The following is a 13800-nucleotide window of genomic DNA, read 5'->3' as shown; positions in this document are numbered from 1 at the left end:
TCAAGAAGCAAAATCGGGAGATAGGTTTATATGGGAACTGTATCAAGCTATTGATTGATTCAGACCATATTGAACACGTATGTTGAAGGTCATGAGAGAAGCCGTTGTACAAAATTTCTGCCAAATCGGATAGGAATTGCGCCCTCTAGAAGCTCAAGAAGTTAAGATCCCAGATCAGTTAAATGGCAGCTATATCAGGTTATGTACCGATTTGCGCCATACTTAGCACAATTATTGAAAGTCATAACAAAACACCTCATTCCAAATCTCAGCGAAATCGGATGAGAATTGCGCATTCTATTGGCTCAAGAAGTCAAGACCCAAGATCGGTTTATATGGCAGCTTTACCAGATTATGAACCGATTTGAAATATATTTAATATGGAAGTGATACCAAAACACCACGTGCAAAATTTCAGTTAAATCGGACGAGAATTGTGCCCTCTAGGGGCTGAAGAAGTCAAGACCCAAGATCGGTTTATATGGCAGCTATATCAAAACGTGGACCGTTTGGGCCCATTTACAATCCCAACCGACTTACACTAATAAAAAGTATTTGTGCATAATTTCAAGCGGCTAGCTTTACTCTTTCGAAAGTTAGCATGCTTTTGACAGACGGACGGTCGGACAGACGGACGGATATTGCTAGATCGACCTAAAATGACATGACGTTCAAGAATATATATACTTTATGAGGTCTAAACGCATATTTCGAGGTGTTACAAATAGAATGACGAAATTAGTATACCCCCATCCTATAGTGGAGGGTATAAAAATGTTATACATAAAGCGTTGCTGTAGGTGGTGGTGTAGGGTGGGTACCCATCACCATGGATTCAGCTACAAATTTACCATTATTAACTGCGCTTGTATTTGAATTATTTTGGTCTCAAGAAGTCATATCGGTTTATGGGGAGGACTATATCACCATATTGACCGATTTGGATAAAATCATATTTGATGTGGATGTTGGAAGTCGTAACGCAAGATTTTGTTCCGAATTTCAGCCAAATCAGGTGAAAAATTAGGCTTCCAGAAGCTGAAGAAGTTAAGTCCGGGGATTGGTTTATATGGGGGCTATATCTGTTTATAGACCGATTCGGATCATACTTAGCATGGATGTCAGAAGTTATAACTCAAGTTTTTGTTCCGAATTTCAGCCAAATCGGATGAAAATTGAGGCTTCTGGGTTCTCAAGAAGTCAAATCGGGCAATCGGTTTATATAGGGGCTATGTCCATATCTGAACCGATATGACCCATTGGCACTCCCCAATGACCTACATCAATAAGAAGCATCTGTGCAAAATTTCAAGCGACTAGTTTTTCTCATTCGACAGCTTTTCGATCGAGATTTCTACGGACTAACGAACGGGCGGACATGGTAAGTTCGACTCCGAATGTCGAGACGATCCAGAATATATTACGTACTTTGTGGGGTCGCTGATCAATATTTTGAAGTATTACAAACGGAATGACTAGATTAGTCAACCTCAATCCTATGATGGGGAGGCCACCGTAGCGCAAAGGTTTGCATGTCCGCCTACGACGCTGAACGCCTGGGTTCGAATCCTGGCGAGATCATCAGAAAAAAATTGTCAGCAATGGTTTTCCCCTCCTAATGCTGGCAACATTTGTGAGGTACTGTGCCATGTAAAACTTCTCTCCAAAGAGGTGTCGCACTGAGGCACTCCGGTCGGACTCGGCTATAAAAAGGAGGCCCCTTATCATTGAGCTTAAACTTGAATCGGACTGCATTTATAGATATGTGAGAAGTTTGTCCCTGTTCCTTAGTGGAATGTTCATGGGCAAAATTTGCAATTTGCAATCCTTTGATGGAGGGTGTAAAAATCGCAGGATTTGGTTTAACTCCTGTGCACTCCAATGCAAGAATTGCCAATGCCTTCTCTATGCCCCCACGATATCTTGAAGCCATTTTAATTTGACTCATACCACGGTGCTCCCTAAAATTGTGTCAACGTACTCATCTCAATTCTTAAATAGTTGGCGATTCCATCAACGCTTCTTCTCCTCCCTTATCATCGCGGCTAAATAGTGGCTAATTTATGCATATTTTTCTTCACATAGGTAGATATGATTGTAGTTTTTTTCTCTCCAATTTTTTTTTTTTCACCTCAAATGCAGAAAAATAAAATCTTTTAAAAGCGAATATCTGAATTTTGTTTACAAAAAGCTTAAAAAAAACTTATGAATGAAAAAAAATTTGAACTATTTGATTCGAATTCGATGCTAGGCCTCGCGCACACTTCACTTCACATAGTGTAGTCTAGGAACAAGTCTCACGTTAGTTTGGCATAAAAATATCATATGGCCCACTTTTAATGCCTTTGGAGATAATCATAAATTATGGAATATATGTTTGTGGGGCCTTGTGCTGCTGCATCTGGAAATGCTCTTACGAGTGGTGCCAAGTGCCTGGCAAGAAGGAGCTGCGGCTATGGGAGGAAATTTTTTTTTTACTTCGCCAAGATTATGGAAAAATCCAGTTTAGATTTAATAGGCAAAGATGAAAACAATTCAGAGGCAGTTGGAAATATTCTCAAGACCACAATCACGTACGTATGAATGTGAAGATTGTGGTTTTTGAAGAAAATACAGAAATTTCTGTCTTGGGTGGGGGGGTGGATGCTTAGCGCAGGCATCTTTACTTTTGATTTAGTATTTATGAATGTTTGTGCTCAATGTGCTGTAAGGTAATAAATTCTCTATCATCCAGATTTGCTATGGCTTCATTTGAAAATTTATGAAATGTGATGGTGTAAAAGATTAGCTATCAACGATGAAAAACTATGAGAGGCAATAAAGGGAAATTTTTCAAAATTTTTTGGAATGCGAAAAAAAACATAAAAAATAAAATATGTAAGAAAACTAGTAAGGAAAGGCAAAAGTCGGGTGGTGCCGACTGTATAATACCCTACACCTACCCTATAAGTACAATGTGGGCCTACATCCAATTCTGAACCAATTTTGATGGATCTCGGCGGATATTTTCAGATGGGTTATAAACAATCCGTATCAAATTTCGAGCAAATATGTTCAAACTATGATAACTACGGTTGGCAAATGACAACATTAACGCAAATTACCCAAAATCTGACGAACATATATATGGCAGCTATATCTAATTCTGAACCGATTTCGAGCAAACTCAGATATTGTGGTAGTCATCGAAGAAACCGGTGTGCAAAATTTGGTCAAGATTGGTCAATAGATGCGCTTGCAGTGGCTCTTGGAGTGAAAATCGGGCGATATACATATATGTGGCAACTATATCTAAATCTGAACCGATTCCTATGAAATTCACCAGTAATAACGAGAGTCAAGAGAAAATTCTTCCTATAAAATTTCGAGAGAATCGGTCTACAAATGAGCACTTTACTGCAATATGTCTCAAAATCGGACGAACCTATATATGGGAGCTATACCTACATCTGAACCGATTTCTATGAAATTCACAATACACGATTCACGGCAATATCGAGAGTCAAAAGAAAATCCTTTCTGCCAAATTTCGAGAGAATCGGTTGACAAATGAGCACTTTATTGCAATATTTCTCAAAATCGGGCGATCATCTATATGGGAGCTATATCTAAATCTGAACCGATTTCGAGCAAACTTCTCAGATAATGTAGTAGTCATCGATGAGACCACTGGGCAAATAATGCGCTTGCTGTGACTCTAAAAGTTAAAATCGGTATATATATATATATATATATATATATATATATATATATATAAATGAGAGCTATATCTAAATCTGAAACCCATTTCCAGGAAACTCACTACTAATGTCGAGAGTCGTAAGAAAATCCTTCCTGCCAAATTTCAAGAGAATCGGTTAACAAATGAACATTTTATGGCTTTATTATTGCAAATCGGACGAACATATAAATGGGAGCTATATCTAAATCTGAACCGATTTTTTTCCAATTTCAATAGACTTCGTCCCTAGGCCGAAAAATGCGCCTGTACCAAATTTCAAGACAATCGGATGAAAACTGCGACCTGTACTTTGTACACAAATTAACATGGGCAGACAGACGGACGGACAGACAGACGGACGGACAGACAGACGGACAGACAGACGGACAGACAGACGGACAGACAAACTGACAGACAGACAGACAGACGGTCGTAGCTAAATCTAATCAGAAAGTTATTCTGAGTCGATTGGTATACTTATCAATGGGACTATCTCTCTTCCTTCTGGGTGTTACAAACAAATGCACTAAATTATAATACCTTGTACCAGAGTAGTGGTGTAGGGTATAAATATGGCGGACCCTGCCCCTTACTCCTATTTTCAAAAACGCCAGATCTCGGAGGTGGTTGCACCGATTTAAGCAAAGCGTATGCCACCTTCTGGTTACCTAAAATCACGAAATTGGTATAAACTTTTGGGATTAAATAACCTGGGGGGACGCCCCATCACAAAACCCATCCAAACGGACATTGTTACCGATTGAGACAATATGGGTATCAAATGAAAGGTATTTAAGAATAGATTCCGAACTTGGAATACAAATTTCAACCTGAGTGGTCGGGAGGGGCCCCCACTCCCAAAAAACTCTTCAACAGGATACTTTCTCCGCTTTGGGAAATATGGTATCAAATGAAAGGTATTAAAAAGTAGAATACAAATCTGACTTAAAAAGAGGACTCTCCAACTTCCGAAACCCCCCAGCAGGGCAAGTTTACCGATTGAGACACTATGGATATCAAATTTAACGTGTTTGGAAGTTGAGTACAGATCTGTTATAAGAATTTGGTCCAAGATGTTTCCGGGGCCTCCCCAACCCCAAAAACCCTCCAAAACGGGCATGAATGTCCAATAACAATTCTTTGGGAGTTAACTACGAATCCGGTATATTTGGTATCTGGGACCGGCCCACCCACTAAATACCCTTCAATAGGGCATAATATAGGAATTCAAAGAAAGGTCTATGACAGTAGAAATCGAATGTAATGTTGCTATAAGGATCCAAGCATTTGGGTCACGTCCTGCCATTCATCAGGACATGTAGATCGCGACCATAAAGGACTTAAATAAATGGTCTTTTGGGTCATAGCATCGGGGGGACTGAACCTCTCCTCCCAATATAAACAACACTCTACTGTCATGTAGGACGATTGAGAACATATTGTACACAAATCAAAGGATGTGTCAGAGGGTAATCCCCCTTTCCCCATCCTATCCTTAACATAAAGGAATTAAAAATTTTATATGAAGACCGATTAGGATAGGATATGACAGCAATAAAAGGTCTTGAGGCCCGAAATTGGGATAGGTTTAAACACCTGGCGCACGTTTCGTGTTTTGTTTCACCATCAAACATCTACAGTTTGGTCTATAAGTTAACTATGAATCGTCATAGAAACGAACAAAGCTTGCAAATTATTGAATTTTGTTATCAAAATACATGCTTTTTTAAAAAAGTTCATTGCTCTCTTCTCTCATTTTTCGACGAATCTCATTTTTGGCTCAATAGGTACGTAAATAAGCATAATTGTCGACTGTGGAGTTAAGATCAGCCAGAAACATTGCTAGAGCTAACAATGCATCCAGAACAAGTCACAGTTTGGTGCGGTTTATGGGTTGGCGGAATCATTGGATCGTACTTCTTCAAAGATGTGAATCGGGATATCCCACTTTTTTTTTGCACAAAATACAAGAGTTTGACTTGCATGCCATGTGATTTCAAAAAGACGGTGCGAGAGGTGACTGATATGTATGAGAGAAACAATATTCTAAAAGAGGGGAAGCGGGTGTGTGCTGGTGTGATTCGTGTGGCCCTACTTGGTGTTCTTTGGCATGGAGGTCTGTTAGTAGCTTCGGCTATGTATAATGACGCCTGTGGCAATGCATCAAAGTAAACATTAAAAGAAGTTAAAGTAACTTGTTGTGTGGCCAACCTATGCATTTAATGAATGAAATAGTTAGCTATGGGGTCTCAAATGGAAGGCAGAATGAATCTGACATAAAATATGACCTCAAGTGTTTCTCCTTAAACCACCTATCTTGACAATAAGAGTTTTACAAGTAGGGTATGAACCTTACTTTGAAATGTGGATTCAAATTTCGGGGAGTTTTACCCCAATGTGCACCAACGTACATGTAGCCTTACTATGACAGTATGGGGCTCAAATTCAAGGTATTTGAGAATAGAGTAGGAATTTGAAATCGAATTTATGAGCCAACAATTTCAAGGGCATCCAAACCTTTTCGAAGGGACATGTTGCGGACATGTTGGATCTAAATGAAAGGGTTTTGAGAGTAAAGTTCGAACGTAACATTGAAGCATTTAAGCATTGGCTGAGAGTACGCCTCATACCCAAGATGACATGTAGCCCAAAAATGGCAATATGATATTCAAATGTAGGGTATATGGCAGTGCGGTAAAAATTTCTTCTGTTCACATGTCAAAGCTGTAAATAGTATGTAAGGTAAGCACCTGAAGTGGCTATATAAAGTTAGGTCTCTTATGCTTGTCCCTCCGCAAAATCCCACCAAATGGACTTATAACCCGATGACAAAAATATGTGGCATACATTAAAAAAGAGGCGTAGGAATCCTACAAATAATGAATTTAAATGAAAAAAAAATATTTTGGGCAAAGTGTCTGCACAATAGGCCGGGTTGATTTGTATGGATAAAAAATGTGCAAAATTGTATAGCAAATACGTAAACTATTTACAGTTCTAAGAAGTTTCTCTGAAGAAACCATGTATCTAAAATAAAATCCGCGCCTCTCGACTTAAACATTTTTATACCCACCACCATAGGATAGGGGTATACTTATCTAGTCATTCAGTTTGTAACACCTCGAAATATTCGTATAAGACTCCATAATGTCTATATATATGCTTGATCGTCTCGATGATCTGAGTCGATCAAGCCATGTCCGTCTGTCGAAATCACAACAACGGTCAAATGCGTAAAGCTAGCCGCTTAAAACTTTTAATAGATACTTCTTATTCATGTAGGTCGTTGAGTATATAGTTCCCATATATATATTTCATACGATATGGTCTTTTATGGCTTTAGTTGCCATAATTTTAGTCCAATTTTCACAAATTATATAATCACAATCTATCACAATCGGTTCAGTTTTAGATGTAGCTCCCATGTACATCTTTCATCCGTTATGTCATTTTAAGGCTCTAGAAATAATACTTTTGGTCCGTTCTACGATGACTTGTGCAAAATTTTACGATAATCGAACAACAAATGCGACCTGTACCTTGGTATACACGGTTTATATGGCAACTATATATGAGACTATTTGGCCCATTCACAATCCCAACCGACCTACGCTAATAGTGAGAATTTCTGGAAAATTTTCAGCGCCTCGCTTTACTCGTTAGAAAGTAAAGAATCTGTCTGTCCGTCGACAGACGGACAGACAGATGTATCGACATGGCTAAATCGACTCTAAATATACCAAGGCGACTTTGTTTGGGTCTCAGATCAATATTTCGATGTGTTACAAACGGAATGACGAAATTAGTACACCCCCATCTTAAGATAGAGGGCTTAAAAATCTTAAAAATATTTTTTCCTCTTTCTTGAACATAAAAATTATTGTCTTACCTCCTGTTATTTTTTCTAGATATTCCTTTTCTCTGGCGTTGGCTTCTCCAAGTTAATCTGCAAATAAAAAATGAAACCCTGATTAATTAAAATAAATATTTAAATTTAAAGAAATAAGAACAAATGTGTGCGGATCGAAGTTGGGCAAAGCCAATATGATTCAATAACTGTAGATATCGCACTTTCTCTCAAACACATGTAATATTGAAATTCGTGGATGGATAGATGGGGGAATGCCTCAACGCAAAAGCCTTCCGAGCGGACATATACACCGATCGGCACAATATGGGACTCAAATTAAAGTTATTTGGGAATGAAATGCAAACACTTGGCCACCCACGCTAAAAAACCCCTCAGCGGACTTTAGAACGACTAGGCTAATACTTGTATGGATTCCACTCCTTTGGTGAATATACAAAATTTGCTACCACTAGTTTCCTCTTTGCTTGACCTATTATTTGCATTAACAATTTTAAACTGTCCATTTGTATCTTCTCATTGATTGCTGATGCTTTTAAAGTCGAATTTCAAGTTTTTTTGTTATGTTATGAAATAAAATTCTGTTCATCCATAAAAATTCCTTAGAAATTAATCATCTCAACAGTCACTAATGCAAGCATTTCATTGTGAAATCTAAAAACTCTTTTAAAATCAAATGAGGTATTTCTAAAATCTGGTCTCTATTTTTCACAGAATTTAAATTCCTCACCTACTTTAATTTACAATCGGATTTTATGAGCTCATTTCGAGAAGATTACAAAATGTTGAAGGCGCAAATTTTTAATTTATTATAGAGTGTGAAATCTGGCCAATTTTAAATGTAATCACAATAACAAATCCGCTTATTTAGGCTCATATGACTCAGTTGATGTTTTAAAGAGAGAAAAAAAAAACCAAGTAAAGGCGTACCAAGTTAGGCCGGGCCGAATCTTATATACCTTCCACCACCACCATTGGAACAATATCAAGCTATGGTTCATTTCGGACCATAACTGAATTGAATATTAGCGACCATAGTAGAAGTCATTGTGTAAAATTTCAGCCAAATTTAGTAAGAATGGCGCATTTTAGGGGCTGAAGAAGTAAAATAGAGAGATCGGTTTAAAGGGGAGCTATATAACGCTATAAACCGATCCATACAATATTCGACACGTATGTTAATGGTCATGACCGATTTCAAAATTTCAGCCAAATCGGATAATAATTGCGCCCTCTAGTGGCTCAAGAAATCAAGACCCCAGATCGGTTTATATGGCAACTATATCAGTTTATGAACCGATTTGAACCATGCTCAGCACAGTTATTGGAAATCATAACAAAACATCTCATGCAAAATTTCAGCTAAATCGGATAATAATTGCGCCCTCTAGTGGCTCAAGAAGTCAAGACCCCCGATCGGTTTATATGACAGCTACATCAGGTTATGGACCGATTTAAACCCTACATATCTCAGTTGTTGAAAATCATAACTAAAAACGTCATGCAAAATTTCAGCCAAATTGGATAATACTTGAACCCTTTAGAGGCTCAAGAAGTCAAGACCCCAGATCGGTTTATATGACAGCTACATCAGATTATGGACCGATTTGAACCATACTTAGCTCAGTTGTTGAAAATCATAACTAAAAACGTCATGCAAAATTTCGGCCAAATTGGATACTAATTGCGCCCTCTAGTGGCTCAAGAAGTCAAGACCCCCGATCGGTTTATATGACAGCTACATCAGATTATGAACCGATTTCAACTATTTTTAGCACAATTGTAGATAGTCATAACAAAACACCTCATGCAAAATTTCAGCTACATCGGATAATAATTGCGCCCTCTAGTGGCTCAAGAAGTCATGACCCCAGATCGGTTTATATGGCAACTATATCAGGTTATACACCGATTTGAACCATTCTTAGCACATCAGTTGAAAGTCATAACAAAACACCTCATGCAAAATTTCAGCCAAATCCGATAATAATTGCGCCCTCTAGCGGCTTAAGAAGTCAAGACCCCAGGTCGGTTTATATGGCAGCTATACCAGGTTATAGACCGATTTCAACCATACTTAGCTTAGTTGTTGAAAGTCATAACTAAAAACGTCATGCAAAATTTCGGCCAAATTGGATACTAATTGCGCCCTCGAGTGGCTCAAGAAGTCATGACCCCAGATCGGTTTATATGGCAGCTATATCAGGTTATGGACCGATTTGGACCATGCTCAGCACAGTTGTTGGAAATCATAACAAAACATCTCATGCAAAAATTCAGCAAAATCGGATAATAATGGCGCCGTCTAGTGGCTCAAGAAGTCAAGACCCAAGATAGGTTTATATGACAGCGATATCAGGTTGTGGACCGATTTGAAACATACTCAGCACAGTTTTTCTAAGTCATAATAAAACACCTCATGCAAAATTTCAGTCAAATCGGATAAGAATTGTACTCTCTAACGGCTCAAAAAGTCAAGATTCCAGATCGGTTTATATATGGCAGCTACATCAAAACGTGGACCGATATAACCCTTTTAAAATTCCAACCGACGTACACTAATAAGAAGTATTTGTGCAAAATTTCAAGCGGCTAGCTTTACTCCTTCGAAAGTTAGCGAGCTTTCGACAGACAGACGGACAGACGGACGGACAGACGGACAGACATGGCTAGATCGACTTAAAATGTCAAGACGATCAAGAATATATATACTTTATGGGGTCTTAGACGAATATATCGAGGAGCTACATACAGAATGACAAATTAGTATACCCCCATCCTATGGTGGAGGGTATAAAAACTGAATCAGTTCAGCTTAGAAACAAATATGAGCAGTTTATGCAAAACAGAAAAGTTAAGCATACCAAATTGAGAGTTAAGCTTAGCAAGTTCTACAATATCTAAAAAATTGTCTCACAAAAAAAGAACCATATTTCAAAGAAATGCCATACTTCCTGTCAACGAAAAAAAGTTTACAAAAAAAATATGTCACAAGATATTTTTAACATTTTTTTTTCATAAACTTTTTTTCTCGTTTTATTCCTCAATGTTGTCAATACAAATGGTTTGTCTGACATTTCCTAGCCCCAAGTAAAAAAACCAAAAGATACCAAAAATCTTTAAAACAATAAAGGTCTTTGTCCGTCTGTCCTTCTTGTCGTCATGTCTGGTGTCAACAACAAGTTGAAATAATGTTGAAAATTTGTCAAATCCGTTGTGGGGGTTGTTTGCTTTTTCAGAGATAGATCTTTGCTGTCGTTTCTGTTATTGTTTTAAAACCACAAGCAAAGGTTTTTGTTTTTTGGAAATGTTATTTTTCCAAAGTACAACTAATGGCTGAGTAGTTGTTATTGCAGTTTTGTTTTAGTTTTACTTACAACTTAAAAACAACTAAAAAACATAAAGTTTGAAGTAACACATACACTTGCATTTATTTGAATATGTCTAACAAACAATCTCATATTCTTAACCAAGTTTGTGTTTTTCTATGGTGTACGGTGTAGAGCAAAGTTACTTTACCATGTTATTGGTACCGAAGAAGAATAAAAACTTTTTTTAACAGGGTGTTGCGAAACCATGCGGCATCAAATTATCTATGTTTATATGCATTTTTGGTCGAAACAACTAAAATTTTTATGCCCACCACCATAGAATGGGGATATACTAATCTAGTCATTCCTTTTGTAACACCTCGTAATATATGTCAAAGACCCCATAAAGCATATATCTTCTCGATCGATTCGACGTTCTGAGTCGATCTAGCCAGGTCCTTCCCTCTGTCCGTCTGTCAAAATCACGATAGCGGTCGAACGTGTAAAGCAAGCCGCTTGAAATTTTGCACAGATACTTCAAATTGATGTAGTTCATTGAGGACTGAAAATGGGCCATATCGGTTCAGATTTAGATATGGCTCCCACATCTACCCATCTACCGATTTGACTTCTTGTGCCCTTACAAGCCGCATTTTTTGTCCGATTTGGCTCACATTTTGCACATAGTGTTTCGACTTCCAACACCTGTGCCAAGTACGGTCCGAATTGGTCTATAACCTGATATAGCTCCCATATAAACGGATCTACCGATTTGACTTCTTAAGCCCTTACAAGCCGCAATTTATGTCCTATTTGGCTGAAATTTTGCTCAAAGTGTTCTGTTATTTTGCTCAGAGTGTTCTGTTACAACTGGGACAAGTACGGTCCAAATCGGTCTATAACCTGATATAGCTCCCATATAAACCGATCTCCCGATTTGACTTCTTGAGCCCCTGAAATTTTTTGTCCGATTTGGTTGAAAATTTGCACGTAATGTTCTGCTGTCGCTTTCAATAACTGTGCCAAGTACGGTCTGAATCGGTCTATAACCTAATATAGCTGCCATATAAACCGATCTCCCGATTTGACTTCTTGAGCCCCTGGAAGCCGCAATTTTTGTCCGATTTGGTTGAAAGTTTGCATGTACTGTTTTGTTATGACTTTCAACAACTGTGACAAGTACAGTCTGAATCGGTCTATCTTCTTATATATAAAATTCAATTTGTGTTTGTTTGTTCCGTATAGACTCAAAAACGGTCGAACCGATTACCTTGAAATTTTCACAGATTGTGTAGGTTGGTCTGGAAGGAAACAGAGGCTATATACATTTTTAATATCGGGAGGGGAGCAGACCCTCCCCCTTACAATATGGGACTCAAATGAAAGGTATTTGGGAGTAGATTACGAATATGGTACGGAAGTAGGAATAGGGTTTTTATTTTATTGATAACGGAAAGGGAGGGACCCTCCACCGTTACTCTAAAGGACAATATGGGTATTAAATCCCTGGAGAACCCGATAAGGACAATATGGGTATCAAATGAAAAGTATCAGGGAGTGTAATAACGAATCTGGCATAAAAATTCATTTCGAAGTATAGAGGGTCACCCCACCCCCACAAAGACGCCCGAAATGGGCACATTCGCCAATCCCGGATATATGGGACTCGGTTTGTTTGTTCCGTATAGACCGAAAAACGCATAACCGATTTTCTCGAAATTTTCGCATATTGTATAAGTTGGTCTGAAAAGAAACATAGGTTATATAATTTTTCGGTATTGGAAGGGGGATGGACCCTCCCCCTTATGCCAAAACACAACCCAAAATCAAAAGTGGACCGATTGGGACAATATAGGTATCAAATGAAAGGTATTGGAGAGTAGATTACGAATATGGTATAAAAATTTGAGTCGAAGTAACCCCAAAATACGTCTTAAAAGACATATTGGATGTTAATTTCAATATGGGGCTCAAATGAGTAGAGTAGATTCGGGATTAGATTTCGTAGATTCGGGAATCAGATCGAAGTATAGGGGGTCACGCCACCCCTCAAAAACGCCATTAGACCCATTATGACTATATAATACTTCGTTGAACCGATTTTCTTAAAATTTTCATAGATTTTGTACGTTTGCCTGGAAGGAAACATAGGCTATATAATTTTTAGATATCGGGTGGAGGCGGACCCTCCCCCTTACCCCAAAAATTCCACCAATATCCTAAAGTGGTCCGATGGGCACAAAAAGGGTAGCAAATGAAAGATATTGGAGACCATAAAAAGAACTTGGAATAAAAAATTAAGGTCCAAGTACCCATTACCACCAGGAACCGAGAAGAGGCGAATTCTCACACATCAATGAGTGCTTTCCGATTCAAGTTTAAACTCAATGATAAGGGACCTTTTTTTATGGCCGAGTTCGAACGGCGTCCCGCAGTGCGACACCTCTTTGGGGAAAATTTTTTTAATGACCATGCATGGCATTGTACATCGCAAATGTCGCCAACATTAAGAGGGGATAAATACCGCTTTGTCCGATGTTCTCGCCAGGATTCGAACGCGTTCAGCGTCATGGGCTACAATGTAACAAATTCGATATCCGCATTCAGGGCGAAGTGTCCCCACCCTTAAAAGATATAAGAGAGTTAAAGAAGGCGCAGCGGAGCGGGCCCGGTTCGGCTGGTAACCTGATATAGCTCCCGCCTGATGAGCCCCTTCAAGCGCCAATTTTTTCGAATTTGGCTGAAATTTTACATGCGGTGTACTTTTACGACTTTCAGCACCTATGCCAAGTATGGTCCAAATTGGTGTATAACCTGATTTAGTTCCAATATAAACCGATCTCCCGATTTGACTTCTTGAGCCCTTATAAGCCGCAATTTTTGTCCGATTTGGCTGAAAT

General features: G+C 38.5%; 1 protein-coding gene across 1 annotated transcript in view; it reads right to left on the bottom strand.

Moving 5' to 3' along the window:
* LOC106087126 (serine-rich adhesin for platelets) overlaps positions 1-7625 on the bottom strand; it is an 85056-nt gene extending 77431 nt beyond the window's left edge. The window contains exon 1 of the mRNA XM_013252047.2: positions 7611-7625. The gene's annotated coding sequence lies outside the window, so the exon portion shown is untranslated. The remainder of the gene's footprint in view (positions 1-7610) is intronic.
* Positions 7626-13800: the final 6175 nt, after the last annotated feature.

Source organism: Stomoxys calcitrans, chromosome 2 (genome assembly GCF_963082655.1).
Source record: "Stomoxys calcitrans chromosome 2, idStoCalc2.1, whole genome shotgun sequence".
Taxonomy (NCBI): Eukaryota; Metazoa; Arthropoda; class Insecta; order Diptera; family Muscidae; genus Stomoxys; species Stomoxys calcitrans.
This window is presented reverse-complemented; position numbering and strand designations above follow the sequence as displayed.